Genomic DNA, 27,144 nt, shown 5'->3' with positions numbered 1-27,144 from the left:
GAAATTTCAAAATTCATCTTTTATTATTAGAGATTGTGAGGCCCTATTGTCTCCTCATCTGCCACCAACTCCAGGCTGTGCCATTCAAACACTATATGTTCTCCTCATGCTTCAGCCAACTCCAGGTTGTGCCATTCAGGCAATATATGGTTTACTGATGCTGCTGGGCCTGGGTCTGGGAATAAAAAAATTGTTATGGTAGCACTAGCTACCCAAAATCTTTGGTTTAAAATTCAGAATTCATTTTATAATCTTAGGGATTGTGAAGGCCTAGTGTCCACTCATGCTTCTGCCAACTCCTGGCTGTGCTATTCAGACACTATATGGTCTCCTCATGCTGCCAACACCTCCACGCTGTGTCATTCAGCCACTATATGGTCTCCTCATCCTTCAGCCTCATCCAAGCTGTGTCATCCAGCCACTATATGGTCTCCTCATGCTGCCAGCACCTCCACGCTGTGTCATTAAGCCACTATATGGTCTCTTCATGCTGCCAACACCTCCACACTGTGTCATCCAGCCACTATATTGTCTCCTCCTGCTGCCAACACCTCCATGCTGTGTCATTCAGCCACTATATGGTCTCCTCATACTGATGCCACCTCCACACTGTGTCATTCAGGCAGTATATGGTCTCTTCATGCTACTAACACCTCCACGCTGTGTCATTCAGCCACTATATGGTCTCATGCTGCCAACACCTCCACACTGTGTCATCCAGCCGCTATATGGTCTCCTCCTGCTGCCAACACCTCTACGCTGTGTCACTTAGCCACTATATGGTGTCCTCATACTGATGCCACCTCCAGGCTCTGTCATTGTGCTGCTCTGCGGCAGTGATTCTAAAATTCTTTTGCTGACATTGTATCAGCACTATTATTTCTGCATTGAAATGCATGCATTATCATGCTGGCCTTGTATGATGCTATTATGTTTGCATAATACAGCTCCATTATTTGTTTATCATGCTGTGAAATGCAGCACATGCATTGGAGTATATTTAGTCTTAGTGTAACAGGAATATTTAAAACCCATCAACTGTTTTACAAAATCTACTATGCTGCTGGGGCATAGGAGGAACTAGAAAAAAAACATATTTACCTAGCTACACTCCCCCGCTGGTCCCGATCAGCTCCATCTGGTTCCCCCGTCTTCTCTCTTCTTCTTGTTTCTGAGACTTAGGACTTACGGAAGGACCTACCAACTCACTACCAACCAATTACCAATTTTTTTTTCTAGTTCTCCCACATCCCAGTAGCATAGTGGATTCTATAAGGCAGTGGGTAACCCCATTAATGTACTATACCATTTATCAAAGTGCAATAAAGAGGACATCTGCAAGTCAAACATTACACCATATTTTATTGTATATATTAAGTAAAAGAAGAATTTGAAGAAATTACTTTGTGGAATCCAGATGACAAGGAAAATGATCATGTAAAATTTGTATTTTTATTGTGGAAATAGATTTGAATAAATGGTTTATTCTGCTGGCATGACAGGAACCCATCTGTGTAACAATATTGATAGCTGTAAGCTCATGTTAAAGAAATAGATCAATACATAAATAAGTAGTCTATTTCCATAAATCCTATAATAGAATGTCACCATCCACATTACTATTCTCTTGACAAGGTTCTTGCTAAATATTTTAACATGCACATCAAATGTTAGGAGACATCTATGCTGTACTGTTTAAATTATCATTGAAGGCAGGATTTACTCTAGGCAGCACACATACAAACCACTGTAATGAATTCTTCTTCTATGATCACCATCAGAGCGGTCAAAGGGAGTTGTAAAGCTGGTTTGGTCAAACATAGTGCTGCACACGCAACCTGTTATCTATTTTAAATTATATTCTTGATAAAACTGAACATGTGAAGTATCAAAGATATGCATTCGGCAGTTGTGCCCTCCAGTTATTACAAGGAATTTTAATTTAAAAGTGCAAAAGACATAGATTATCTGCCAGGAAAAAAGTGCGAGAAAAGGCAGGCATTATTATTGGTAAAGAAACAAACAGTATTCTAGAATTTGTTTTCTACTTATTTACTACCACAGACCGTGGTCTTCCCAAATGCTGTTTTTATTAATGTTGTTGAGAGATTGATTTTGTTGTTATTTTATTAAAAAAAAATGTTTTAATACATATACAAAAATACACAGAGTGCTAGTATTGAAACACTGGTAATGTCACATATGGACAGGGATACAGTGCACAGTAGTTCTCGCCCAGAACTTCTGTCCCTGCCCATTGCATAGTTAGCCTAAATGATGACTTCATAACTCAAAGGTGATCCCTACGCTGAATAAGTGCAGGGACGTCACAGGTCAAAACAACAAACTACAATAATATAGTACTGTCAGGGAAAAACAGTAAGGACACAAATGGTTAACATGCACAGAATACAATTCTCACAGGGAGACAAACAAACAGAAAGAATAGTCAGCAATCTGGATCAAAAGCCAAGAGAGCAACAGAAATACCGAAATGAGTAGCAAAATGGTTATACCAGAGTCAAAATCACAGAACCAGAACACAGAATCAGATGCAAGGTAAAGAGTACTACAGAGTACACACTCTTTCACAGGCAAAGACTGAGACCATACTGTGGTGTCCCCGCAAAAAAAGTTGTGCTGTGGGCTGCGGATCTCCTCAGGCATGCCTGCTGCTCCAATGTTGGGCCCACTATTATAATGTTTACCATGTTCATGCACTTTATTACATTCACTGTATTTTGTATCATTCATGTACTGCACTTTTAAGAAGAAGATGCAGATTAACCAGGTGACCCTGTCTGCCCAATGGGAACCCCCAAATTCTCCTGTATATAGTGTAGGGGGGAGGAGTTGCCCAAGGCAGTCCAGTTCCAGTCGTAGTTCAATGTGGAGAGGAGTTGGAAGAAGTGTGGTTATACTGAGGGAAGCCTGAAGAAAATCTTTCATCAAGTCAGCCCCACCATTCTGCAAGTACTACCCCATCCAGGAGTTGGTGAGTCATACCCTGGCAGAGTTAGTTATTGGACCTTGTCAGAACCCTAGTCAGTGGGGGATACCTTCAAGTCTCAAATCTCAAGTCCATATAATTCAAGTGGGTAAAAATCACCATAAGTCCCAACAAGGCAACAGGGCTCCCAAGGTGTTGTACCATCTACACCTGCCTCAGTAAATAGTTATCTGTAACCTGGCATCGATTTGTTTATTGCCTCCGTGCCTGGCCCAGGAGGAACTGTCTTCACCTCAGACCGTGTATAGGCTAACGGTGCCCTGGCATCACAAATTGACAAGTCTACCTTGCACCCCCAGGTCACCACAATACTCCAGAGCTAGCAGGTGTGGACGTTACAGCAACACCTCATATGTCAGAGAAGCACAAGACAGGATAGGCCAGGGTGTCGCCACAGCAACCAAGCTTTGTCAGACACTAGAAAGGTTGAACCCTTCAGATAAAACTAGGGTGAGTCATTGCAGATTGGTTGTACCATTCCTCCTTAACTGTATTTTGCCACAGTGTCTTTGCCACAGCTGCCTCAGTTTCTTTGTTTAGTTTTTATTATTCACAACTTAACCAAAAATTATAACAGAATGGTCCTCATTTACTAAGCTGAAACCGACCAGTTTTTGTCTAGTTATTTTGGCGCAGAGTGTCTGAGAAATGTCTGCGCCAGTCTGCGTCAGTGTGCGACAGTGTGCGCCTGGAAAATCCGAAAAACACGACATTGCACTGTGCAAAGCCAAAAAAGGGGCATGGTCTGTCGCAAAAGGGGCATGGTTTAACAAACCAGAGTTCCTGCTTTCATTAGTCGCCGGGATCGACCCGCTATGACATGGGATCACGGTCCTTAAGAGGTTAAACAAAAAAATGTATGTAACCAAAAATAAACAAAAACATATGTCATACTGTTGTGTGCGTAAATGTCCGAACCGTAAAAATATAACATTAATTAAACCGCATGGTCAATGGCGTAAATGTAAAAAAATTCCAAAGTCCAAAATTGCGTATTTTTGGTCACTTTATACACCCTAAAAAAGTATTAAAAAAGTGATCAAAAAGCCCCATCAAAACAAAAATGGTACCGATAAAAACTTCAGATCACAAAAAATGAGCCCTCATACAGCCCCGTATACAGAAAAATAAAAAAGTCAGAAGAGGACATTTTTAAACATGCAAATTTTGGTACAAATAGTTACAATTTTTTAAAAGAAGTAAAACAAAATAAAACTCATATAAGTTGGGTATCATTTTAATCGTTTAGACCTACAAAATAAAGATAAGGTGTAATTTTTTCCTAAAAGTGCACTGTGTAGAATCGGAAGCCCCCAAAAGTTATAAAATGGCATTTTGTTTTTCAATTTTGCCCTACAAAGATTTTTTTTTTCTTTGTTTCACTGTAGATTTTGTGGTAAAGTGATTAATGTCATTACAAAGTACAATTGGTGGTGCAAAAAACAAGCCCTTATATGGGTCTGTAGGTGCAAAATTTAAAGCGTTCTGGTTTTTAGAAGGTGAGGTGTAAAATACAAAAGTGCAAAAATGAAATAACCTGTGGTCCTTAAAGAGTTAAAGAAGATAAAATAGTATTACAATTATTAAGGTTAAAGGGGTACTCCAGTGGAAACCAATTTTTTTTTTATATCAACTGGCTCCAGAAAATTAAACAGATTTGTAAATGACTTCTATTTAAAAATCTTAATCCTTTCAGTACTTATATGCTGATGTATGCTCAAGAGGAAGTTCTTTTCTTTTTGAATTTCTTTTCTGTCTGACCACAGTGCTCTCTGCTGACACCTCTGTCCATGTCAGGAACTGTCCAGAGTAGAAGCAAATCCCCATAGCAAACCTCTCAGTTATGTAGTTACACATCTAGGAATATGTGGCCAGGTAAGGAAACCAGGTATGGGGGCCAGGTTAGGCAGGCAGGTGTATGGAGGGGACAGGTTAGGCAGCCGGGTGTATGGGGGGAGGCAGGTTAGGCAGCCAGTTGTATGGGGGGCAGGTTAGGCAGCCAGGTGTATGGGTGGGGGGGCAGGTTAGGCAGCCAGGTATATGGTGGGGCCAGGTTAGGCAGCCAGGTGTATGAGGGGGCCAGGTTAGGTGACCAGGTATGTGGTGAGGCCAGGTTACACAGCCAGGTATATGGGGGGCCCCTCACCTTGCCTACGTGCTAACTTGAAATAGAATGAAAAAAAGGTATTAAAACAAAACAAAAAGAGGTACTCACCTGTCCCACGCAGTGATCCCCTAATCAATACAGCCAGACACGTTCTATAGCTGATGTAATCGGTGCCTGCACTGTGTGCTGCGTGGGGGTGGAGGTCACGCCTCCTCTCAGTGTAGGTCACAGTTGCGGCTCACACAGAGAGGAGGCTTTCAGCTATATGCGTGTGAGCCGTGCATATATGAAAGCTGCACTCACCTGTCTGTGGATCTGGGGTAAGTGTCCTGGATCCCCAGTAGCAGCAACGGGCCCATTTATTGGCCGGGCCCTTAGACTACATCTTAATGGACCGAATTGTCAGTCCGCCCCTGAATAGACCCTAAGTCAATAACTAATTTCACACAATATAGTACATATAAGTTGTGATTAAGTAAGTTGTGATTATGTAATTATTAGGATTATGTAAAGAGAGAGAGAACATGACCACTTTTTTCAGTCCCTATTCCATGAGCAAAATGCATAGCACTATGGAGGACACAGAGTGACATGTATGTCACATTTACCTGTATGTGCAGCCATGGGAGTTCTGTCCAGACTGCAGAGACGGACAGGGCAGTAAGGGTCCAGGACAAAGTAATTAAATAACCTGGCCTATCCATTACTTTTCTTTTATCATTTTTTTCTGTTTTTCTCCTTTTCTCTACTTGTGTATTTGACAATAAATATAGGGACCTAACAGACACCGAAAGTCAGATGTGTAAATGCAGTGTAATGTAAAAAGAGAATTGTAAAAAGAACTGCACACAAAATGACTGTGGAAAGTGAGTCTGCTCCTGCTTATAGTGGTACATTATATCATGCAGCAGTTGTTTTCTGCTTTATAAGTCACACCTCTTGTCTCTAAAGATCTGAAAAAAGTGATGATAGAAAATACATGAAAGTGATAAAAATCACAGATGCGTTTGGGACATTGCTGGATTCCTAATGTGTCTGCAAACTTCAGAACATTGACAAAATAATGGCAGATGCTTAAATCATGATGGGGCTGGAAGAAAATAATGAGCTTCTTCTTCCTTTATTTACCTTCTCTATTCCAGTGTAATATATTCTGCGGCAGGTGTATTTATACTGGGCTTACCGTCGGTTCTTTGAACTGGGATTATGAGATCTTGATTAGTTCATGTTAACATAATCAGCACAGGAAATGGAAGTAACTCCAATGCGGATGTTCAAAGGCTTAGCCATACTTATTAATGTATGCTAAATTGAAAAATAATAGCCTAGGTTCAGGGAACTATTGTGTTTCTAAAGCTTCAGGCACATTTGCACACAATACAAAGTATTTGAATGATGCCAGGATGAGGTTTTAGCACGGAAAGCCAAAAAAAAAAAAAAAAATAATACATCTTGCTATTTCTTTTATGTGTTCTTTTTAGTTTAGGATTTGTTTAATAAGCATAAAACACATTCATTTTACAGACCGTAAAGAGGCATTCCCATTGTACAATTTTGTGTACCACAGTAACCCTTGCAAAGTACTCTGGCACCCGAGTAGAGTAAGGGTGCTGTCACACATGTCCAATGATCTGGCTTAGTACTGAGCCGGATCACTGGCCACAAATGATGCCACATGATGGCAAAGTGCATCCAGTTATTTCTGCAGGCTGGACAAGGGAATGCTAGAAAATGCATGTCTGGACATATAGCCTCAGTTATATGTGCCAGACATCCTGTTGCCACATCTGTTGCTGTGTTGGGCTAGGATGGGTGTTGTAGTCCCTGATGTATCACATAGCTAAGTGGTGCTAACCCAATGTTCCTTTGTGAACCCCAAAATATCCTGTTATGTATGTGTGGCAGCTTTGGGGGTGTAGGGTATGGGGAGTGTATCTGTGCAGGTAATAAAGGGTGTTTGTTAACCCTTGCTATTCGTGACGCCAGGGTGGGGGCTCCTCAATAAAGCTTTTCCTACCGCCGCCCTTCCCAGGAACGATAGGGAGGTAGATAATAATGAGTTTAGATAGTAATAATGAGTAGATAGTAATAATGGATTGTCCACAACCGGAAAGCTTCTGTAAACAGCGTTAACTTTACTGAAGATTTTCTGTACACTTCATCAACATAACAGTCTCTCATCAATACAGCTTCCTTTTGGAGATTTACAATGGTTGGGACTTTAGCTTTAAGAGTCTCTAGACTATTGCACTGCTCCATTGGATTTAGGGAATTAGTTGCGGTCCAGTAGTCAGGCTAGGATTAGCAGGAATTAGTATAAGACTCACAATTTTTGGTTCTGCTGAGGCCGTAGGTTTTGAGGCCTAGCGTGTCGTTGAAAGTTGCGTAGCACATTGTCCTGTTAGTCCGGTATCCATGAGAGCAGCAACTCAAGAGAGCGATAATTGGACGCAGCTCCCTTGTATGGGCAGGGGCTGGACTAAAGCTAACTGGTCCATACGGATGTCAATCACCATTACAGAGAATGCTGGGTATCACGTGACCCAAGGACCTCCTATGGTCCTGCAACATACCATAGAGGTTACCAGCTTGGTTACATGACCGAAGGTCCTGAAACGCTAAACAAGGTAAGTACTATACATTCCTACATAATATAGATAGAATTACTAATATATTCATTTATTAATATACAAGTTAAACTTAAGGAGAGGTGACTAGGGGCTGTCCCACCTGAGGGACCCTACCTGATCGTAGTTACTCTGACTTTGGGGACCTCTACACTAGGTACTGGATGCAATACGGTACCGGGATACCACAAACCCCCTTACTTAAGATAAGTCGGCCTCGACGTCAGTCCCCTAAGACAGAGGGACGAAGTGAAGGTCGGGTACAACCTATAAAACCTACTTTACATTTATTTTTGGTGTACATAAATTGGTTTGGGTAAACTCACGAACAAGGTTGGTTAGTTCATGAATTTAGTAACAGGATGATATTAGTCACATGAGATACATCCTACTTAGCATTTTCTTTTCTCTAGCTCACTAGACAATTGAAATCTCACTACATTTTTATTTAGGTTCACTAGACAATTGAAATCTCACTATACATTTGTGCCATATTAGCTGCCTGTTTCGTACACTGAACGTATGTTGGCTTGCTCGAGGCTTTCTACCAATAAGGGTGGCAACTAGGGTCTATTGGCTACACGCTCCTATCCCTAGAACACAACAGATAAACCTTATCTAGGTTACTTTTAAATACGTGCATTACCTTTAAGCTAGCAAGAGTATCTACTGGCCAGGCAGAACATCTCGCACACGTATAAGAACAGAGAATTAGTGTACATGACAGAGGCAGGAATTGGAAAAATAACATTAGCTACAATTCCCAAGGCAGTTACTTTAGTGTGAGATAAATGTTTGTTTGTTTGGTGTACTAAGTTTAAGTGCACTTAAGTGATTGTTTTGTGAAGTTTTATGTGTTTAGTACTGTGTGAAGTAGGTCAGTCTTGGCATCTTAAGGGCAATTTCCCTTGTGTGGACCTTTGAGACCGACGCAACACCATTTCCTGACTCTTAGGGACTTCTTCAAAAGACAATTCTCTGACAACTTCGATCCCGGTGGGACCCTCTGGTGAATCTGCAACAGGAGTCATACTCTCCACAGGACTGGCGGCATCCATTAGGCTTGGTGAGGGAAGTCCTGGAGTACTTGGTAGAAGAACGGGAGTACTTGGAGCTGTTACTGGAGGACACTCTGGGCCAGGCGAAGAGATCAAAGTTGGTTGTACTGCAGCCGGGCACTGTACCCCAAAGAACATGGCAGGATGAGGAGAGGAGAACAGTGGAACATCCATTGTGGGGTGGATTCCCTCTTCTGGAACATACTCTCTTGTTGGCCTTGCCTCTGGATGCTGGAGGAGGTGGCTCGGGCAAGTCGTCTTTCATGCACAGCCTATTTTGGTGGACTACCTGTGGCTGGAACCCCTCCTTCCGTACCTCATAAACGTCCGTGTCGGGGTATGGCAGGGCTGTAATAGTGTAAGGCTCCGTCTCTCACAGAGAGTCCAGTTTATGCGACCGAGGAAACTTTCGGAGCCAGACTCTATCCCCAAGTTGCAGTGGTCGAGCGGATGCATGCCAGTTGTAGTCCTTTTGCTGTCTGTACTGAGTTTCGCCCATCTTCTTCTCTACAATATCTTTGGCTTCTTCAATCCGTCTTTGGTGCTCAGAGACCCAATCTTGAGAGGCTTGAGGAGAGTTGTTGAAAGGTGCTTGCAAGCCGAAGGATCGATCTTTAGGCAGTTGACTGTGTCGGCCCATCATCAAAAAGAAGGGAGCGTAACCGGTGGAACAGTGGACAGTATTATTATAAATTTCCAACAGTTCAGGCAGTAGTCTAGGCCACTCTTCATGCTTTGAAACAGATGCTGCCCTAAGCATGTGAATAAACACCTGATTAATTCTCTCGCACAGCCCATTCCCTTGAGGGTGATATGCAGTAGTCCTGAGCTTCCTACAATCATGAAACTGACAGAGTTCTTGGAACAGTTGAGCTTCAAACGCAGTTCCCCGATCAGTGAGGAACAATTCAGGACACCCGAGGGGTTGGATCCAATGGCTGTAGAAGACCTGGGCGGCCGTCCTGGTGGTAAGATCTTTGACGGCACAACAACTACCCATTTTGAGTAATGATCCACCATAGTCAAGGCATAGGTGTATCCCGATCGAGTAGGGTCTAACTTCACGTGATCCAGGGCAACCAGTTGGTTAGGCCTCTCCGTATGAATGGGATGCAACGCGTCTCTGGCGTCCTTGCGAGGATTCTTGGTGACATTACACATAGTGCACTCAGCACACCACTTCTCGATATCTCCACGCATCCCTACCCAATAAAATCTTCTTCGGATAGTGGCCTCGGTCTTGTGGACCCCAAAGTGTCCCGACTGGTCGTGATAAGCATTGAGAACCATGGCGGCATCCCTTCAGGGGACCAAGATCTGATGCAGGCGTTCTCCAGAGACGGGGTCCAAGGAATTTCGACATAACAGTTCTTTGTGGAGGAACAGACGATTCCTTTGTCGCCACAACCGCTTCAATTCCAAGTCCCCTTGCACCATGCGGAGCCTGGTCGGCACTCTCTTTTGCAGTAAGTAGTCCAAGAGGTCTCCCATGACCCTACTCTCATCTTGCAGAGTCCTCCAAGTCTTCAGGTACGTTAGGAGGCCCAGGGTCATCACCTTCTTCGGTGGTTAGAGTACTCTGACTCACGAACCTCTGATAAAAGGGCGCCATCTCCACATCTTCCCATACATCCTTCATGGGGCGCTCTTCAGCGGGGGCCATACGAGAGAGCACATCCGCATTAACATTACTCTTTCCGCTGCGGTATTTGATATTGAAATCATAGTTGGCCAATCGGGAAGCCCAGCGTTGTTCAATGGCCCCCAACTTGGCAGTGTTCAGATGTGCCAATGGATTGTTGTCGGTGTAGACTGTGAAGGGCGTAGCTGCCAAATAGTCCTTGAATTTCTTGGTGATCGTCAAGACCAAAGCAAGGAGTTCAAGCTTGAAAGAACTGTAGTTATCATCATTCTTCTCTGCACCCCGAAGGTGTCGGCTAGCATAGGCTATGACTCTCTCCTTACCGTCTTGCATCTGAGACAGGATAGCCCCCAAGCCTTCAAAGCTGGCATCAGTGTATAACCGGGATGGCTGGCTGTAGTCGGGGTAGGCTAGGATAGGAGGCTCAGTAAAGAGATGCTTCAGATCCCGAAAAGCTACTTCTTTGTCTTCACCACACTGTATAGGGAGTCTCCCGTTGTAGTTTTCCTTGGCAATTCCCCGTTACAGTGTAGTCAGAGGCCTGGCGATCAGGGCAAAATGAGGGATGAACCGTCTGTAATAACTGGCAAACCCCAGGAAACTTCGAACTTCACGAACAGTCCTGGGCGTAGGCCACTCTTTTACGGCACTTACTTTATCGGGATCGGGTTGCACACCTTCAGCACTGACAACATGCCCCAGATAGTGGACCTTGGGCTTCAGCAAGTGGCACTTGGAGGGCTTTACTTTCAGGCTATGCTGTATCAGGACCTGGAAGACTTCTCTGAGATGTTCAAGATGCTCTTGGTACGTCCGAGAGTAGATGATGACATCATCCAGATAGAGGATAGTCTGAAAATTCAAGTGCCCAAGGCATCTCTCCATGAGCCGCTGAAAGGTAGCCAGGGTGTTGCAAAGCCCAAAGGGCATACTCTTGAACTCGAAGAGCCCCATCGGGGTCACAAATGCCGTCTTTTCTTGATCCTCTTCGGCCATAGGGACTTGCCAGTACCCACTCGTCAGGTCCAGTGTAGAAAAGTAAGCCGCGGATCCCAGAGCGGTGAGGAACTCTTCTATTCTAGGAAGAGGGTATGCATCCTTATGGGTGATGTCATTAAACTTCCTGTAAGTTTAGGTAAGTTTAGGTAAGTTTAGGTAAGTTTTTCTCTTTTGCACATAGTGGGATAACTGTTAGAGTTTAAACACCCTTTTCATATTTTTTTTTCTCTGTTCCACCTCTCGGGGGAGGAGGAATAGATTGGGCACAGGTGTATAAATCTTAGCTTGGGACTCTTATTGAGAGCTTGCTCTTCTGAGTGTTGCTGTGTAAGAGGGGGCGTGAAAGAGGAGTTACAAAAACAGGAGTTTGAAAGCAGGAGGTTGAGATCGCTGTGAGTGTTAATTTCTGAACCCACAAGGTCTACAAAAAATTTTAAGTGTAATTTTGACTGTCTGTTTTTTCCTATACATTTGTGAAATCCCCATAACTAGATGGCCTCCATGTTGGAAAATGCAGTCCAATGTACATCCTGTTCAATGTATGCAATCCTTGAACAACAGTTTGAGGGTGCATATTGTTGTGCGAGATGTGTGCTAGTTGTCCGTTTGGAAGCCCAGATCCTGCATCTAGAGGGGCGACTGGCAACAATGAGAAGCATTAACAACATGGAGAGGAGTCTCGTGCTCACTGAGCAGGCACTCTCGGGAATAGAGGTGGGGGAGGACAGTGGGACGGAGTTGCAGGACAGTCAGGCAGTTAGCTGGGTTACAGTGAGAAAGAGGGGTAGGGGAAAAAGTGTCAGGGAATCTAGTCCTGAACTGGCACACCCTAACAAGTTTGCCCGCTTGGCAGATGAGGGGGATGCCATTACAGAGCTAGCAGAACTGCAGCAGGATACCGCCTCTGACCGCCAGGGGGGTGTCTGCTCCAGTAAGGAGGGAGGGAGGAGTACAGGGCAGGCCAGACAGGTACTAGTGGTGGGGGACTCAATTATTAGGGGGACAGACAGGGCAATCTGTCACAAAGACCGGGATCGCCAAACAGTGTGTTGTCTGCCTGGCGCACGAGTTCGGCACATCGCGGATCGGGTTGACAGGTTGCTGGGCGGGGCTGGAGAGGACCCAGCAGTCATGGTACATATTGGCACCAATGACAAAGTAAGAGGTAGGTGGAGTGTCCTTAAAAATGATTTCAGGTACTTAGGCTGCAAGCTTAAGGCAAGGACCTCCAAGGTAGTATTTTCTGAAATACTACCAGTGCCACGAGCCGCACCAGAGAGGCAGCGGGAGATCAGGGAGGTAAACAAGTGGCTCAGAAGCTGGTGTAGGAAGGAAGGGTTTGGGTTCATGGAGAACTGGGCTGACTTCGCTGTCGGTTACCGGCTCTACCGTAGGGACAGGCTGCACCTCAATGGGGAGGGTGCAGCTTTGCTTGGGGAGAAGATGGCTAGAAGGGTGGAGGAGTATTTAAACTAGGGACTTGGGGGGAGGGAACCTACAGCAAAGAGGGGGAAGATAGTGTAGATAGAGAGGTGGGAATTATAAATGTACCTGGGGGTGGAGCGGAGGGAGGGGTTAGAATAGTTAATAGGAATAGGCTTCATAGGAAAATAAAACTTACACCCTTGAATCCCATTAACCCCAATAACATAAAGGATGGAAATGTAAAGTGTATGTTCACAAATGCCAGAAGCCTAGCAAATAAAATGGGGGAGCTTGAGGCCTTGATACTGGAGGAACATATTGATATAGTTGGGGTCACTGAGACATGGCTGGACTCCTCGCATGACTGGGCTGTCAATCTGCAGGGGTTTACATTGTTTCGCAAGGATAGAATGAACAGAAAATGTGGTGGAGTCTGTCTGTATGTAAGAAGTGGTATGAAAGTCAGTGTGAACGATGCCATAGTGTGTGATGATTTTGAGGAGGTGGAATCACTGTGGGTAGAATTACAAAAGGAGGGAAATACTGAAAAAATAATATTTGGGGTAATCTACAGACCCCCTAATATCACTGAAGAGATAGAAGTTCGGCTTCATAAACAAATAGAGAGGGCCGCCCGGGCAGGTACAGTGGTAATAATGGGAGATTTTAACTATCCAGATAAAAATTGGGGTCCGGGGTTGGCTAAAACTACAAAGGGGCGACAATTTTAAATTTATTGCAGGATAATTTTATGGGCCAGTTTGTGGAGGACCCAACAAGAAGTGATGCCTTGTTGGATCTGATCATTTCCAACAACGCAGAGCTGGTTGGTAATGTAACTGTGCGGGAAAACCTTGGTAATAGCGACCACAATATAGTTACTTTTGACTTAAAATGTAGAAAACAAAGACAGGCGGGGAAGGCAAAAACATATAACTTTAAAAAGGCAAACTTCCCTGGGCTGAGGGCTGCACTACAGGACATAGACTGGGGGGAGGTGTTGTCAAATACTGATACAGAAGGTAAATGGGACATCTTTAAATCAACTCTAAATAACTATACATCTAAATATATACCAAAGGGGAACAAATATAAACGATTAAAACTAAATCCTACATGTCTGACACATGATGTTAAAAGAGCAATAAACAACAAAAAATAGCCTTCAAAAAATACAAATCTGATGGGTCAGCGATAACATTTAAACAGTACAAAGAGCTTAATAAAATCTGTAAAAATGTAATAAAAACAGCAAAAATTCAAAACGAGAGACAGGTGGCCAAAGAAAGCAAAACTAATCCTAAATATTTTTTTAGATATATAAATGCAAAAAAAACCAAGGACAGAGCATGTAGGACCCCTTAATAATGATAATGGGGAGGTTGTCACAGGCGATCAAGAGAAAGCGGAGCTACTGAATGGGTTCTTGTGTTCTGTATATACTATGGAAGAAGGAGCTGACATTGGCCAGGTCAGTGCTGGTAACACATCATGTAATGTACTGAACTGGCTTAATGTAGAGATGGTACAAGGTAAGTTAAGTGATATAAATGTAAGCAAATACCCAGGGCCGGATGGACTACACCCAAGAGTTCTTAGAGAGGTAAGTTCAGTAATATCTGTACCCCTGTTCATGATATTTAGAGATTCTCTGGTGTCTGGTATTGTGCCAAGGGACTGGCGCAAGGCGAATGTGGTGCCAATCTTCAAAAAGGGCTCTAAGTCTTCCCCAGGAAACTATAGACCGGTAAGTTTAACGTGCATTGTGGGTAAATTGTTTGAAGGACTTATAAGGGATTACATACAGGAATACATAGGGGATAATTGTATTATAAGTGATAGCCAGCATGGGTTTACTAAGGATAGAAGTTGTCAAACCAATCTAATTTGCTTTTATGAAGAGGTGAGGAATGGCTGTGGATATAGTGTTTCTGGATTTTGCTAAAGCGTTTGATACTGTCCCTTATAGACGTCTGACAGGTAAGTTAAGGTCTTTGGGTTTGGAAATTTTAGTTTGTAACTGGATTGAACACTGGCTCATGGATCGTACCCAGAGAGTGGTGGTCAATGATTCGTACTCTGATTGGTCCCCGGTTATTAGTGGTGTACCCCAAGGTTCAGTACTGGGCCCGCTGTTGTTTAATTTATTTATCAATGATATAGAGGATGGTATTAACAGCTCTGTTTCTATCTTTGCAGATGACACCAAGCTTTGTAGCACGGTACAGTCTATAGAGGATGTGCATAAGTTACAAGATGACTTGGATAGACTAAGTGTCTGGGCATCCACTTGGCAAATGAGGTTCAATGTGGATAAATGCAAAGTTATAAATCTGGGTACTAATAACCTGCATGCATCGAATGTCTTAGGGGGGATTAAACTGTCAGAGTCAGTGGTAGAGAAGGATCTGGGTGTACTTGTAGATCACAGACTACAGAATAGCATGCAATGTCAGGCTGCTGCTTCCAAAGCCGGCAGGATATTGTCATGTATCAAAAGAGGCATGGACTCAAGGGACAGGGACATAATACTCCCCCTTTATAAAGCATTGGTACGGCCTCACCTGGAATATGCTGTTCAGTTTTGGGCACCTGTCCATAAAAGGGACACTGCGGAGTTGGAAAGGGTGCAGAGACGCGCGACTAAACTAATATGGGGCATGGAACATCTTAGCTATGAGGAGCGATTAAAGGAGTTACAATTGTTTAGTCATGAGAAGAGACGTTTAAGGGGGGATATGATAAACGTATATAAGTATATTAATGGCCCATACAAAAAATATGGAGAAAAACTGTTCCAGGTTAAACACCCCCAAAGGACGAGGGGGCACTCCCTCCGTCTGGAGAAGAAAAAGTTTAGTCTCAAGGGGCGACACGCCTTCTTTACCGTGAGGACTGTGAATTTATGGAACGGTCTACCTCAGGAACTGGTCACAGCAGGAACAATTAACAGCTTTAAAACAGGATTAGATACATTCATGGAACAAAATAACATTAATGCTTATGAAGAAATATAAAATCCCATCCCTTCCCCAATATCGCGCCACACCCCTACCCTTAATTCCCTGGTTGAACTTGATGGACATATGTCTTTTTTCGACCGTAGTAACTATGTAACTATGTAACCTTGAAAAACCATGTGAATGTCTCAGTATCATCTCGGCTTCTGAGTCTGTGAAAGATCTGTCTAATTCCTTGGCCCACGAGTTAATATAATGCGGACGCGCCGTGTGCTTACATGAGGTAAGCTGAGAGATACAGAGTGAGAGTTTGCGTTTCTTAGGCTGAGTCGAGGATAGGTTCTCTTCAAAAGATGTCAGTTTCCGACGTAGGTCAAATTTGCTCATGAGTAATGAACAAACAGTGGGTAAAATGATTAAGGTGTAAAAAAGAGAACCTCTGAGTGGGGATCAATGCTCTAAGGGTCTCTTGTGTTGGCGCCACTCCATCCCTGAACAACTGGGAAACCGTCAGATGTCGTAAGCGATCCCACATAGGTTGGAATGTAGGAGAGTTGTTATCCACGACCACAGGTATAACATTTGCTGATAGCAATGGGGATAGTGTGGGTGAGAAAAAGGATGATAACTCAGACCAAACATTTGAGGCTCCGTGATACAGTAGAGAGGTAGAATCTGATTTATATCTTGTAAAACTAGGGTTCACAGGTTTTTCAGTGTGTCAGTGGTAATTAAATTTACCATGTTACTTGTCGTGTTCCCAGAAGCGGGAAGTGGATGAGTGAGGTCCATCCAATACTGTAACTGAACAGCTTTGTATAGAGTCCTGACATCTGGCAGCCCTATCCCACCATCTAGCTGGTGTCTTATTAATAAACTGTGCGCTAATCTAGGTCTACTTGACCTCCATATATATCTAGAGAACATGGACTGCAATTTACTGAAGAACAGTGAGGGGAGAGCTATAGGTAACTGTCACGATGCCGGCTGGCAGGTAGTGGATCCTCTGTGCCATAGAGGGATTGGCGTGGACCGTGCTAGTGGATCGGTTCTAAGTCACTACTGGTTTTCACCAGAGCCCGCCGCAAAGCGGGATGGTCTTGCTGCGGCGGTAGTGACCAGGTCGTATCCACTAGCAACGGCTCAACCTCTCTGGCTGCTGAAGATAGGCGCGGTACAAGGGAGTAGACAGAAGCAAGGTCGGACGTAGCAGAAGGTCGGGGCAGGCAGCAAGGATCGTAGTCAGGGGCAACGGCAGGAGGTCTGGAACACAGGCTAGGAACACACAAGGAAACGCTTTCACTGGCACGATGGCAACAAGATCCGGCCAGGGAGTGCATGGGAGGAGATCAGATATAGCCAGGGAGCAGGTGGAAGCCAATTAAGCTAATTGGGCCAGGCACCAATCATTGGTGCACTGGCCCTTTAAGTCTCAGAGAGCTGGCGCGCGCGCGCCCTAGAGAGCGGAGCCGCGCGCGCCAGCACATGACAGCAGGGGACCGGGACGGGTAAGTGACCTGGGATGCGATTCGCGAGCGGGCGCGTCCCGCTGTGCGAATCGCATCCCCAACGGCCAAGACAGTGCAGCGCTCCCGGTCAGCGGGACTGACCGGGGCGCTGCAGGGAGAAAGACGCCGTGAGCGCTCCGGGGAGGAGCGGGGACCCGGAGCGCTAGGCGTAACAGTACCCCCCCCCCTTAGGTCTCCCCTTCTCTTTGTCCGGTAACTGCCTCCCCTGGGATGAGGACACCGGGAAAGAATGGAGGGTTTCCTCAACGGCAGGCAGTACAGCAGGAGTGGGAATGGGGAGGGAGGGCAGAGGGCGAGGCCTGGCACGGGGCAGTGTGACACCAGGACGGGGGCCATGGGGAGGCACAGAGGCTTGCCTGACGGGACTGGGAGGGGGGGAGAGGCACTTCCTGTGGCAGGCAGAGTCCCAGTTCCTGATCTCCCCGGTGGTCCAATCAATGGTGGGGGAATGAAGCCGGAGCCAAGGCAGACCGAGGAGGACCTCAGAGGTACAGTTGGGGAGAATGAAGAACTCAATCCTCTCAAGGTGGGGTCCAATAGACATGAGGAGGGGCTCTGTGCGGTAACGCACGGTGCAGTCCAATCTGGCTCCGTTGACCGCGGAAATGTAGAGCGGCTTGACGAGACGGGTCACCGGGATGCTGAATTTATTAACAAACGACTCCAAAATAAAATTTCCAGAGGCACCGGAGTCCAAGCAGGCCACGGCTGAGAGGGAGGAGTTGGCTGAAGAAGAAATCCGCACGGGTACCGTGAGACGTGGAGGAGCAGACTTGGAACCAAGAGACGCCACACCCACGTGAGCTGGGTGCGTGCGTGCGTTTCCCAGGCGTGGAGGACGGATAGGGCAATCCACCAAGAAATGCTCGGTACTGGCACAGTAAAGACAGAGATTTTCTTCCCTACGGCGATTCCTCTCTTCCTGGGTCAGGCGAGACTTATCCACTTGCATGGCCTCCTCGGCGGGAGGCCCAGGCGTAGATTGCAACGGATACTGTGGGAGAGGTGCCCAGAGATCTAAGTCTTTTTCCTGGCGGAGCTCTTGGTGTCGCTCAGAAAAACGCATGTCAATGCGGGTAGCTAGATGGATGAGTTCTTGCAGATTGGCAGGAATCTCTCGTGCGGCCAGCACATCCTTGATGCGACTGGATAGGCCTTTTTTAAAGGTCGCGCAGAGAGCCTCGTTATTCCATGATAACTCGGAAGCAAGAGTACGAAATTGGATGGCGTATTCGCCCACTGAAGAATTACCCTGGACCAGGTTCAACAGGGCAGTCTCGGCAGAAGAAGCTCGGGCTGGCTCCTCAAAGACACTCCGGAGTTCAGTGAAGAAGGCCTGGACTGTGGCTGTGGCAGGATCATTGCGGTCCCAGAGCGGTGTGGCCCAAGACAAGGCCTTTCCTGAAAGAAGGCTTACTACGAACGCCACCTTAGACCGTTCTGAAGGAAACAAGTCCGACAACATCTCCATATGCAGAGAACACTGAGACAAAAATCCACGGCAGAGTTTAGAGTCCCCATCAAATTTGTCCGGCAGGGACAAGCGGAGGTTAGGAGCGGCCACTCGCTGCGGAGGAGGTGCAGGAGCTGGCGGAGGAGATGGTTGCTGCTGTAGCAGAGGCAGAAGTTGCTGTAACATGGCGGGCAACTGCGACAGCTGCTGTCCTTGTTGGGCAATCTGCTGCGATTGCTGAGCGACCACCGTGGGAAGATCAGCGAGACTTGGCAGCGGCACCTCAGCGGGATCCATGGCCGGATCTACTGTCACGATGCCGGCTGGCAGGTAGTGGATCCTCTGTGCCAGAGAGGGATTGGCATGGACCGTGCTAGTGGATCGGTTCTAAGTCACTACTGGTTTTCACCAGAGCCCGCCGCAAAGCGGGATGGTCTTGCTGCGGCGGTAGTGACCAGGTCGTATCCACTAGCAACGGCTCAACCTCTCTGGCTGCTGAAGATAGGCGCGGTACAAGGGAGTAGACAGAAGCAAGGTCGGACGTAGCAGAAGGTCGGGGCAGGCAGCAAGGATCGTAGTCAGGGGCAACGGCAGGAGGTCTGGAACACAGGCTAGGAACACACAAGGAAACGCTTTCACTGGCACGATGGCAACAAGATCCGGCCAGGGAGTGCATGGGAGGAGATCAGATATAGCCAGGGAGCAGGTGGAAGCCAATTAAGCTAATTGGGCCAGGCACCAATCATTGGTGCACTGGCCCTTTAAGTCTCAGAGAGCTGGCGCGCGCGCGCCCTAGAGAGCGGAGCCGCGCGCGCCAGCACATGACAGCAGGGGACCGGGACGGGTAAGTGACCTGGGATGCGATTCGCGAGCGGGCGCGTCCCGCTGTGCGAATCGCATCCCCAACGGCCAAGACAGTGCAGCGCTCCCGGTCAGCGGGACTGACCGGGGCGCTGCAGGGAGAAAGACGCCGTGAGCGCTCCGGGGAGGAGCGGGGACCCGGAGCGCTAGGCGTAACAGTAACATCCTCATTTTATATAAAATTTTTTGGCAGGACATAACATTTAATAACGTTCTTCCTACCTAGCCAGGAAATCAGAGGGATGTCATACTCATTTAGTGTCTTCCGTAAGTCAGTCAAGAGGGTTTTGAAATTAACTTAGTATTGGAGGAAGGTATGTTCACACCTAGATATTTCAAGGATGTACTTGTCCATGGGAAATGTGTGAGGCCAGTTAGTTTAGCTGTTTGGTGGTTGGATAGCGAGATGTTGAGCAATTCAGATCTTGTCACATTAACTTTAAAGTTAGATAATTTACCAAAGTCATCAAACAAACGGGACAGGCAGGGCAGACTCCCTTGAGGGTTGCTCAATAGGAAAAGTAGGTCGTCTGCGAAGGCGAGTACTTTGAGTTCTCCCTCAGGGGGGGGGGAGGGGGGATCGGTGTGAGGAGGGGGGTGGAGGATATTACGATAGGAGGGAGGGGGAGAGAGGGGAATGGGGACTGGAGGGAGAGGGTATGGAGTGGAGGAAGAGAGTGGGAAAAGAAAGGGGAAGGTGGAAAACAATTATATCGAATGGAGATGGGGGCATCCAAGGGTGTAAGCAAAGGAGGGAGACCCAGCCTATCAACTACAAAGGAAATACTATAGGGCAGTTATAGGGGACCCAGAGGGAGAAAAATAATGAAATCTGTCACAGCATGTCAACGAGTGGAGAAACAAAGAGACAAATCAACAGTGTTCAGATGAAACTGCGCATCAGCTAGCTATCAGAACACATACATATGGAAATAACTCTGCAGCACAGTGAGCTGTTCCATAGGATCGGATTCAAAGTCTCCGTCTGTGCTGGTCTAGTCAGACCTTTAACCCCTTCAATGTCCCAAGGCTAGTAAGATCAGTCCTGAGGAGTTAAAAACATTAACTAGCTTGACTGGCCATAGAACAGATATGAAGTAGAAGAACTCCACTTAACTTTAACATGTATAATACAGTCAGTAACTATGAGTAACAATTGAAACTCGTTGCAATGGTGGCATAACCGGAACAGCCTTACTTGAATAAACTGCACAACCAGTCTCCAGTTTAAATACAAGACCAAACTTCCCAGTCTTCTCAGCGAGGTGGCGGGATATCTTTCACCGGCATCCTCTTCCCCTTATTAGCCTTCTGTTTAGCGACAATCCTCCACTCCTCGCATCTCGTTAGGGCCGGAAGGCAGCGTAGGTCGGTAGCCAGTTGGGGACCTTTACAGGCGCCGCCCAAACCGCTTCCAGGTCCCCTGGAGTACGCACAGCAATCCTCTTACCATTATGGTTAACGGATAGTCCAAAAGGAAAGAGCCAAGCATAATTCACCTTCTTCTCTCTCAGCTTTTCCAGTAAAGGTTTGAGGAGCCTGCGTTTGGCTGACGTGGTTGGAGACATGTCTTGGTACAGGGATAGTTCCGCTTCTCCGAACACCAGCGGGCTCTGCTCACGAGCTGCTTGGAGGATACAGGCAGTGTCCACATAAGATAGCAGGCCACAGATTACGTCTCTAGGTGGTTTATCTGGTTTTGGTTTGGGGCGTAAGGCTCTGTGGATTCGTTTAACAACTATCTGTGCAGCTCTCTCAGGTCCCAACATGCCCGCTAAGAGGTCTGTGGCAACCTTGCGCAAGGACTCTGGACCCCATGTCTCAGGTAAACCCTTGATACGCACATTTTTCCTCCGACTAGGGTTCTCCTGATCTTCGATCTGAGATAACGCTGCATTCAAGTGATACTCTAGAGTAGTTTGTCTGTGCGCCAGGGCTTCAAAGTGCACCACAATACCTGCACACGTTGATTCCAGAGCCTCCGTGCGGAACCCAATCGACCGGACCTCCGCCTTGATTTCAGTCAGATCAGAGAGTACAGGTTTTAGAGCTTCTGTGAGTGCCTTTCTCATAAAGGATTTGAGGAACTGTTGGGTGACCACGGCAGGGCCTGCTCCCGTGTCCTCACTCTCGGAGTCCTCAGCATCTTCATATGCCTGAGCCGTGGCGGATGCCGGCACCATCTTTTGTAGACTGGCGGGAGAGTTAGTGCCCTTCTACTTTAGAAATTTAGCCATATTAGCCTGGTTTTTCCCTGGTCCAGGTGATTCGGCAGGGTCCAGGTAAGTTCCCCTACCTATTCTGCCCATCTTGCAGCTGGTGAAATTGTAGTTATAGGTGCCGAGAGTGTGCCGTGGAGGAGAGCAGCGCGCTCAAGCTTCCATCTCAGTCTGCGGCTAGGCTCCGCCCCCCAAAGCTTGCAATTTAACCCCTTCTACTACTATTTGTACATAGGGGCAAGGGGAAACATACATAGAGAGTCCTGTTTTGGTGCTGGTTGTATTCCGGACCTTCTGTGATTACTCCCGGGGTGCGGTCCTCGACCCCCAAGGTATGCCCGTTTAAACTGCAGTGTGAAAGTAGCCTTACTGAGTGCCATGTGTGGTGTGTGTGTGTCTGTGGGGGGGGGGTGCTTATGCTCATGCTTAGTGAGGCAGTCTGACAGCCCCTTGGAGCACCTACCATCTAAACCCTTGGTGATAGCTGAACATTTAAGATGTCACAAACGTACCCAAATGTATTGGAACATTGCCGAATTCTCAGTGATGCATTGAGAGATCACCTAGTGTGTGAGATGAAGGAAATCTACATAGCAAAATATACACAGGGAAAATAAACCCTGTTATTGTTGTGGGGGGCTTTATCACAGACCTGCCCAATGTAGTTTTATAGGGGCTAAATAAAGTGATGACAGTAATGATGATGAAAATATACTAGATCTAGCTTCTCTGTAAATCTATAAAGTAATAGATGATATGAAACAAGCTATATGGCTTAACCCACGATAAATGGTAAGACCATCTGGATGGAATAAGACACCTGCTCTGTGGTATCAATAATGTCACAAGTGGACTTTACACAGTATTTTCTAGATTCTAGGCTTAAAACAAAAGATATTCACATATACGGGTGAAAAGATTGTACCTCTTGGGGTTCTACCTGTAACACTGAAGACCATCATAACTTGAAATTGAATATTCTAGATACAAATGGATCAGCCCTGATGTGCCCACAATCACGAAAATTGTTGTGAATGGACTTAAAAATTGTTAGATGAATCAGCAAATGTGTTTCAAAATGATATTGGGAAGCTAAAACTTATTAAAAGCCATATAGTGATACAAGAGAAAAGCATTCCTAAATTCCATAAGGCTATGCCTGTTTCATATGCTATCCATGACAAGGTTGGAAATCAGTTGGATAGAATGGAGTTAGAGGACACTATGTTCAAAGTTGACTGGAGTGAAGTCCTAATTTTGCCAACACCCTCTGTCCATGCCTACTTGCGTACCCGTGCTAAACAACGGGCCCACAACCACGAAGATGGTCCCTACCTAACTGCATGCATGGACCGACAGAGTCAAAATAATAAATTACAATATGGTAGGTGTCGGGGAACAGCTGAAGGCACACAAAATTAACAGAGATAAATTTAAACACACATACTGAAAACGTAGTCAGACAGGCCGATGTAGCAACACATAGTAAGTGAGGTACCAATAGACAGAAGCAGAAGAAAGTTCAAAAAGCAGAGCCAAGATCAATATCCAAAAATACAGAGAACAACGATGCTAGTTACTGGAAACTAGTTCTTTCACTGGCAACTAAAAACAGAGTGAGCTGGACTTAAATGCTCACCCCACAGGTGCAGGCTCAGCCTGATTAGCTGCTACAGCCCAGAATGGCTAGGGCATAGCCAAGCTACCAGGCCAAGCCAAACCTCAGGGAGGGTTAACCCTTCAAGTTCTTACAATCAACTGAGGTGTCTCCTTTGTAGCTTTGACGACCTGTCAAACAGAGAGGAAAACTCTGTCACAGATTCCTTTATTATAGCTCATTGGCTGATTACATAAGGCATCCAGGAGTCCCGTTCTCAGTCATACCAGTGTCTTACACTTACAGTGTCTTGCAGCTATGAAGCTAATGAGATGTAAAATGAGCTCCCCTTTTTATATCAATGGTCTCTCCCTGAGCAGACAGGAGAGGAGTGGGGAGGAAAGGGGAGCCCTCTGCATTCACTGCCTGTATTGGGACATCACAGCTACAGGGGAGACAGCTCAGCTGATAATGGAAAATCTGTGCAGCATGGCTAATAACATTACCCTAGTAAGTTGCTTTGTTATACATTTTGATACATACACAGGTTGCTTCTTTCACTGGACAACCCCTTTAAAACTGTCTTAAAGTGATTACAAGAATATGCACTTAGCGTTTGTCTAGAAAATGGTAAATTCTTTAAAACAAGTATTTCTTACTTTGGGCACACTATTGATTCACAAGGTTTATACAAGTGTCCTGAGAGGGTGCAAGCTGGGGTAAATGCAAAAATTATGCACAGATCGATAGAGAGGCCCTAAGCCTTGTCTGGTGTGTGAAACAATTCAACCAGTATTTATATGGAATTTTTATAAGAATTTATTCTTACTACTGACCATCAACCCCTGGTCTCTATTTTTAACCCACAAAAAGGAATTCCATTAACAGTTGCTATACATATCCAAAGATTTTTTGAGGGCACAAATACAAAACTGAGTTTAACCCCCTAAGGACTGGCCAAATAGTTTTTTGGGGGACTAATTGTACTTTTTTTTCCCATAACAAATACTCAAAAACCGGAAATAGAAAATTTGTAATGTGAAATTGGAAGAAACTTCTTTTTTTTTACTCTCTTCACTGTCCGGTCAAATAGACATTTTATCTCGATTCTTTAGGTTGGATCGATTGCAACAATATTTGAGTATTATTTCTGTTATGCTTTACTACTTTAAAAAAAATAAATTTGTTTTTAAATGGTCATATTCTGACCCTTATAACACTTTTATTTTTCCCCATACCGGGTTGTTTGAGGGATAGTTATTTTTTTGAACATTTTATTATCAGTATCATTTTGATATTGATCAGACATTTTGATTGCTTTCTCCTTTTTTCTGGCATGTGTTGTGAAACAAAATGCAATTCTGGTGTTTGGTATTTTTTTTAGGTTTGCAACATTCACTGTGGGGTTTTGTTAATGCTGTATTTAAATAGTGCAGACATTTCCACACATGGAGATACCAAATACTTTATGTTTTTTTTTTAAATGGGATAAAAAAATACATTTATGGAAAGGATTCATTTATATAGGGGTTAACACTATTGTTTATTAGTTCCTATAGAGGACTTGTATGAACCATCATTAGGCTGGGTTCACACTACGTTTTCCCCATACGGGAGCGCATACGGCAGGGGGGAGCTAAAAGCTTGCGCTCCCGTATGTCACCGTATGCGCTCCCGTATGTCATTCATTTCAATGAGCCGACCGGAGTGAAACGTTCGGTCCGGTCGGCTCATTTTTGCGCCGTATGCGCTTTTACAACCGGACCTAAAACTGTGGTCAACCACGGTTTTAGGTCCGGTTTTAAAAGCGCATACGGCGCAAAAATGAGCCGACCGGACCGAACGTTTCACTCCGGCCGGCTCATTGAAATGAATGACATACGGGAGTGCATACGGTGACATACGGGAGCGCGAGGTTTTAGCTCCCCCCTGCCGTATGCGCTCCCGTATGGGGGAAAACGTAGTGTGAACCCAGCCTTAGATGGCTCATACAGATCATTGCAGTACCTTGATCTAAATCTGCAGTATCTAAATCTGCAGTCTATTGGTGGAGCTTGCCCCAGACAGGCTTTATCAATAGGAGCAGATAGGCAGCTACAGAGGCTTGGATAAACCCTCCGGCTGGGGGTTGCTGGGCAGCTGGTATGGAGCGGTCTCAAGTCAGGAGACCACTCCATGCACCCTTTATGGCACCATGACAGATTAGAAAATCATGGGTTGCCAAGGGGTTAAAAGGGACATTTCTGCAAGCCAACTTTTGTATCTCCCTCTCCGTGAGTTGGATCCTCGTACAGGAGATTGCGGGATCCCAGCAGTCATACCCCTGCTATCAGAGACTTAGATTTTCCAAAATTAGACTTCAACTATAATGGAAAAGCTAGGATATATATAAAAAAAATGTTTAGTACCTTCCTTGAGCTGCCACCACCAAATATTTAGCAATCTGTGTGAATGATAATAATCTTCTTGAATATAGTCTTATGAATGGAGTATTGATTGCTGATCAAAAACAAAGTTCAGTCTGGATAAAACTTACTTTTAACCCCTTAAGGACGCAGGGTTTTTCCGTTCTTCCATTTTCATTTTTTCCTCATCATCTTTTAAAAATCATAACGCTTTAAATTTTGCATAAAAAATTCCATATTATGGCTTATTTTTTGTGCCACTAATTCTTATTTGCAGTGACATTATTCATTTTACCAAAATATCCATGACGAAATGAAAAAAAAATAATTGTGCGACAAAATTTAAGAAAAAATGCAATTTTGTAACTTTTGGGGACTTCCGTTTCTACGCAGTGCATTTTTCGGTAATCATGACATCTTATCTTTATTCTGTAGGTCTATACGGTTAAAATGATACCCTACTTATATAGGTTTGATTTTATATTACTTCTTAAAAAAAAATCATAGAAATTATACGTTTAAAATTGTCATCTTATGACCCCTATAACTTTTTTATTATTCTATGTATGGGCAGGTATGGGGGCTATATTTTTGCGCCATGATCTGAAGTTTTTAGCGGTACCATTTTGATATTGATCAGACTTTTTGATCGCTTTTTATTCATTTTTTCATGATATAAAAAGTGACCAAAATACGCTATTCTGAGCTTTGAAATTTATTGCACGTACTCCATTGACCGTGCGGTTTAATTAACAATATATTTTTATAGTAAGGACATTTGAACACGCGACGATACCACATATGTTTATTTAAATTTTTATTTACACAGGTTTTTTTTAAATGGGAAAAGGGGGTGATTCTTACTTTCATTAGTGGCTCTTACACTGCACACACTGATCTGCTACACAGATTATTGCCGTGCATGGACACGGCAAAGATCAGTGTTATCGACGGTCGATTACTCAAGCCTGGATTTCAGGCTTGAAGCAATCAATCACCGATCGGATGCAACGTAAGCAGGTAAGGGGACCTCCACTCGCGTTCTAGCTGATCGGGACATCGCGATTTCACAGTGATGATTCCCATCAGCCCAACTTAGCTGCTTGGAAGCTTTCACTTTCATTTTAAACGCGGCGATCAACTTTGAACGCGCCATGTAAAAGGTTAATAGCTTGCGGCATATATACCGGGACCAGGTGTAGGGCGTACAGGTACGCCCTGCGTCCTTAAGAGGTTAAAGCAGCTTTATGCT

Source organism: Hyla sarda, chromosome 1 (genome assembly GCF_029499605.1).
Source record: "Hyla sarda isolate aHylSar1 chromosome 1, aHylSar1.hap1, whole genome shotgun sequence".
NCBI classification, from domain to species: Eukaryota; Metazoa; Chordata; class Amphibia; order Anura; family Hylidae; genus Hyla; species Hyla sarda.
Note: the sequence above shows the minus strand (reverse complement) of the source record.